General features: G+C 50.5%; 1 pseudogene; it reads left to right on the top strand.

The window, feature by feature from the left end:
- The first annotated feature begins 280 nt into the window (after window positions 1-280).
- On the top strand, window positions 281-1,633 carry LOC103888577 (Golgi SNAP receptor complex member 2-like; annotated as a pseudogene).
- The last annotated feature ends 3,803 nt before the right edge of the window (window positions 1,634-5,436 follow it).

The following is a 5,436-nucleotide window of genomic DNA, read 5'->3' as shown; positions in this document are numbered from 1 at the left end:
TTTAAATTGCACTGACATGGAATCGCACTGACATGAGAATATCCTCATGATGACTCTTGAATTGGAAAAACTAGCTATCAGCTTCCCAGTTTGCACAATTAATCAAGAAATAATGTGGGGTCACTGGCACAAATGATGAGGCATCTCTGGGAAGTTTAACTTCCTATCTGTCCAATCTCTTGCCCCACATCATCTGAGGACATCCTTAACCTAGGTCCTTTTTAGAAAGTGCACTATCTTGGAAGCCAGAGCTGCAGCCAGGTCAAGCTGGACTGGTGACATGGAGCCCCTGTACCAGAAAACCCACAAGCAGGTCCATGAGATCCAGTCTCGCATGGAACGCCTGGAGATGGCAGACGAGCAGTTTGCACACTTAGTAGAAAATGAAATCCAAGCAAGCACAGACCAGATATTCAGGGGTCTAGAACATCTGGAGATTTTGTCCAGCAAGGAGCCCCCTAACAAAGGCAGAATACCAAACTTCAGGTTGACCGGTTAAAGTATGATGTTCAGCACCTGCAGACTGCTCTCAGAAACTTCCAGCATCGACACTATACAAGGGAGCAGCAGGAAAGACAGCAAGAAGAGCTTCTCAAAACTTCACCACTAACAATTCTCAATCGCAATCCTCTGACAATGTTGAAGATTCGTATCTGTTTAAATTGCCGGCATTGCCAGGTGCGGTGGCTCATGCCTGTAATCCCAGCACTTTGGGAGGCCGAGGCAGGAGGATCACCTGAGGTCAGGAGTTCGAGACCAGCCTGGCCAACATGGAGAAACCCCGTCTCTACTAAAAATACAAAATTAGCTGGGCGTTGTGATGCATGCCTGTAATCCCAGCTACTCGGGAGGCTGAGACAGGAGAATGGCTTGAACCTGGGAGGCAGAGGTTGCGGTGAGCTGAGATCGTGCCATTGCACTCCAGCCTGGGCAACAAGAGCATAACTCCATCTCAAAAAAAAAAAAAATTGCCAGCATTAAAATATCTAGACATTGGAACAACACAAGTCCCATTACAACAATTGAGAATATCCTCGTGATGACTCTTGAATTGGGAAAACTAGCTATCAGCCTCTCAGTTTGCACAATTAATCAAGAAATAATGTGGGGTCACTGGCACAAATGATGAAGCATCTCCAGGAAGTTTAACTTCCTATCTGTCCAATCTCTTGAGCAGATAATGACAGTTAGTTACTTTGTTTTGTTTGTTTGTTTGTTTGTTTTTTGAGACAAAGTCTCGCTCTGCTGCCCAGGCTGGAGTGCAGTGGCGCGATCTCGGCTCACTGCAACCTCTGCCTCCCAGGTTCTAGCAATTCACCTGCCTCAGCCTCCCGAGTAGCTGGGATTACAGGTGCCCACGACTACACCCGGCTAATTTTTGTAGTATTAGTAGAGACGGGGTTTCACCATGTTGGCCAGGCTAGTCTTGAACTCCTGACCTCAGATGATCTATCTGCCTTTGCCTCCCAAAATACTGGGATTACCGGGATGAGCCACTGTGCCCAGCCAGTTAATTACTTTGGATGTGTCTCTAAAACCTGAGTTGGGGCCTTCTGTAGGACTGGAGATGGTTCAACCTTCTCAGGTGGCTCTGATGGCTGAGCTGGTATCTCCCGTTGCAGTAGAGGACTGACCTCTTCGGTGGACTTTGGAGGACGACCTGAGGCTTCCTGCTGGGTTGCAGATGGTTCAACCTCCTTAGGGGGCTCTGGTGGCTCAGCTGGGAACTCTTGCGGGACTGGAAAAGGTTCTGCTTCCTTAGGAGGATCTGGAGTCTGAGCTGTGGCCTCTTGCTGGGCTGGAGATTCAATCCGTTCAAGAGAATCCAGAGGTGGGGAAGGGGTATAAGGCTAGGTTAGAGAAAAGTCAGCCTGCTCAGTGGGAATTGGAGGATTGTCCTGCTGGAATGGAGAAGGTTCAACCTCGATAGTGACTGCTGTAGGTATGGTAAGCTCCATATCCACATTTTTAACTGTGGTATTAGTTGTAAGGTCAGCCGAGGAAAAGGACAAGGAGACCCAAAGTCAGGTGGGCAGGTTTTTATTGTCCTGCCGGGCTGCTCCTTGACTAGCAGAGGAGACAGCCCTGCTTACAGGCTGCAGCAGGGCTTTACAGGGCAAGGAACTGGGTCGGGGTGTGTGAACTGAGTTGGGAGCAGGTGTTCTGCCTGCTTCCTGGAGATGTTTTTGCCAGCTTTGTTAAGCGAGGTTAGCAGACATGTTAACCGCGTACTGTAACTGTTTGCCAGTTTAGCTGAAATCTTCTGGACAGTTACTGGAGGGCTCAGTGAAGGGGGTTTGTCTTTTGCCCTGAGGTAGCTGTGTGGAGAGCACAAGGGACTGTATTGTAAGGTCTGTGGGAAGGAAAGAGAACAGTCTGGTGACCCTAGCATTAGTCAAAGTTGAATTACTTCTGAATATTGAAGACAGATCTAGAGTTGAAAATACCATCTCATCATTCAATGAACTTAAAGTCTGAGGAGAGCTGAGTTGGAGGCTGAGTTGTGGGCTGTTGATGGACTGGAGGAAGTTCATCATTTTCAGGGGTATTTAGCTGCTGAATTATAATCTCTTGCTGGTCTTTCAAATGTTGAAACTGCTCAGGGGACATTAAGGACTGAGCTGGGACCCCCTGTTGTGTTAAAATTTCAACCTGATTAGTGAACTCTGGAGTCATGGAAACCATGTGATCCGCAGGTTTAACAGTGACATTGTGCAATGTTGGAGGCTGAACTTGATCATGACTTAGAGGAGAAACTATTACCTCATGATGCTCTGGACATTGAGCTACAACTTCATTAGGGGGCTCTGAAGGCTGAGTTGGGGCTTCTTGGTGGGTTGGAGAAGACTCAACCTCCTCAGGGGTCTGTGGATGCTCAGCTGCAACCTCCTGCTGGGTTAGAAAGGGGTTCTCATCCTTGATAGGCTCTGGAGATTGAAGTCTACTGTTTAACTGGTAAAGGTCCAGCCTCTTCTGATGACTCTGGAGGCAGAGATGGGCCCCCATGCTGGGTGGCGGAAGGTTCTGCATCATTAACTGGCCCTGAGAGCTGAGCTGTAGCCTCCTGGTGGATTGGAGAAGTTTCCACCTCTTCAGTAGGCTACGTTGCTATGGCGAGCTGCATATCTGGAGACTTAACAGTGACATTGGGCAAATCTGAATGCTGAGCTTGAGATAAAACTGTTAATTCATGATGTCTGGAGGCTGAGCTGGGATCTCCTCCTGGGTGGGAGAAGGTTCAACCTCTCCAGAAGACTCACAAGGCTGAGCTGGCTGCTCCTGCTCTCTGGAGAAGGTTCAGGCTCCACAGGAGGACCTGGAGGCTCAGCTAGGGCCTCCTTTTGGGTTGCAGAAGGTTCTACCTCCTCTGGAGACTGGGATGGGGCCTCCTGCTGGGCTACCAAGAAGATTCAGTCTCCTCAGTAGGCTCTGAGGTTATAGTAACCTCTGCATCTGCAGGTTTAACTATAACAGTGGGCAAGTTATAATGAGCTTGATCCTCACAAGGAGGGTGAAGTGTCACCTCATGATTCGGTGGAGTTTGAGCTGCACTCTCCACAGAGGACTCTGGAGGCTGAGCTGGGGCCTCCTGCTGGGTCTGAGAAGGTTCACCTCCCTAGGAAATTCAGAATGCTGAGCTGGCTTCTCCTGCTCACTGGGGAAAGTTCAGCCTCCACAGGAGGACCTGGAGGCTCAGCTGGGGTCCCTTGGTGGGTTGCAGAAGGTTTCGTCTCCTCAGGGTGCTCTGGTGTCTGAGCTGGGTCCTCTAATTGGGTTGAGGAAGAGTCCACCTCCTCAGGGTGCTCTGGAGGCTGAGCTGTGGCCTGTTCCTGGCTTGACGTAAGTTCCTTACCTGGCTCTGGAGTTACTGTAAGCTCCACATCCACAGGTTTGACTGTGACACTGGGCAAGTGTGAGTGCTGAGCTTCACTCCAACTTTTTTTTTTTCTTTTTGAGACGGAGTCTTGCTCTGTTGCCCAGGCTGGAGTGCAGTGGCGTGATCTCAGCTCACTGCAACCTCTGCCTCCCGGGTTCAAGCAATTCTCCTGCCTAAGCCTCCCGAGTAGCTGGGATTACAGGCGTCCGCCACCACGCCTGGCTAATTTTGTATTTTTAGTAGAGATGGGGTTTCACCATATTGGCCAGGCTGGTCTCTTGGCCAGGCTGGTCTCAAAATCCTGACCTTGTGATCCTCCCACCTCAGCCTCCCATGTTGGGATTACAGGCATGAGCCATCGTGCCTGGCTGGTTCACTCCAACTTTTAAATAGAACATTTACCTCATAATGTATTGGTGGCTGAGCTACAATCTCTTCAGAGGTAGGTAGCTGCTGTGCTGGGGCCTCCTGCTCTGTTGAAGTAGAATGGACCCTCTCAAGGGACTGTGAAGGCAGAGCTGGGGCCTCCTGCTGGGTTGAAGAAGGTTCTACCTCCCCAGGGAGCTGTGGAAGCTGCTCTGGGGCTTCTTGCTGGGGTGAAGAGGACTGGATCTCTTCAAGGTCTCTGGATTCTGAGTTTCGGGCTCTAGATGAAATTGAAAAAGTCCAACTTGCTCAGGGGGCCCTGGAGGCTCATCTGAGTTCACCTGGAGTTCTGGGGACAGGGTGCCTGGATACAGTATATCCATACTTGAATCTAAATATCCTGCAAAGTTTGTTTCTGACGCAAGGTTTTTATACAAATCGGTGTGGAGTTCCAGCCACAACCTTAGCAAGCCTCCGATGCTGAGCTAGACCTTTCTTCAGGTTCTTGGGCCAAACAATAAGGTTCGTTGCTTTTGAATTCTATCTAGAGGTAGAACAAATATTTCACATGCCTGATGATCTGCAGCCTGATCTAGATTTGCAGTTTTAATCATACTTTTGAGACGAAAAGGCCGAGCTAGGGCCTGGTTCTGATCCCAGTCCAGCATTGGGACCACCTCTGGGAGCCTTTCTCGCCGAGTCAGCTTGTCATTCAGATCCTGGTGTGCAGCAACGAACTGCTCTGGCCACGCGGGCACCTCTCCAGCTGTATCCGTGTCCAGGAATGGAACCAAAGTCTTGGTCAAAGTCTCAGTCGATTCCTGAGGCAGAGCTGACATCTGGGAGGAAGCAGAGGACCCCAGGTCTGCGTGGTGGGGGGAGGGTAAGCGCATGGGGCGATTCGGGTGGAAGATTGGAGGAGCGGGAAGACAAGGGCTCATCGGCCACAGGGCATCGGAGATCAGCTGCAGCGAGTCCTGGACCCATTCCAGAGGCTGAGCCCCCTGGACGAGTAGCCACAATAGTTGCTACGTGAGGAGGGGGCCTTGGGAGCCAGAGATACAGCCGGGACATGACATGCGCTGGCGCCGCGCACACAGCTGGAGCCATTCTGGCAGCCTCAAGACGCTTAGCACCCCTAGCAACCGTGGGCACCGCCCCGTCCTTTATAAGCAACCTTTATTAGGCTGAGG

This window comes from Pongo abelii, chromosome 1 (genome assembly GCF_028885655.2).
Source record: "Pongo abelii isolate AG06213 chromosome 1, NHGRI_mPonAbe1-v2.0_pri, whole genome shotgun sequence".
Taxonomy (NCBI): domain Eukaryota; kingdom Metazoa; phylum Chordata; class Mammalia; order Primates; family Hominidae; genus Pongo; species Pongo abelii.
Note: the sequence above shows the minus strand (reverse complement) of the source record. Positions and strands in the feature narration are given on the sequence as shown.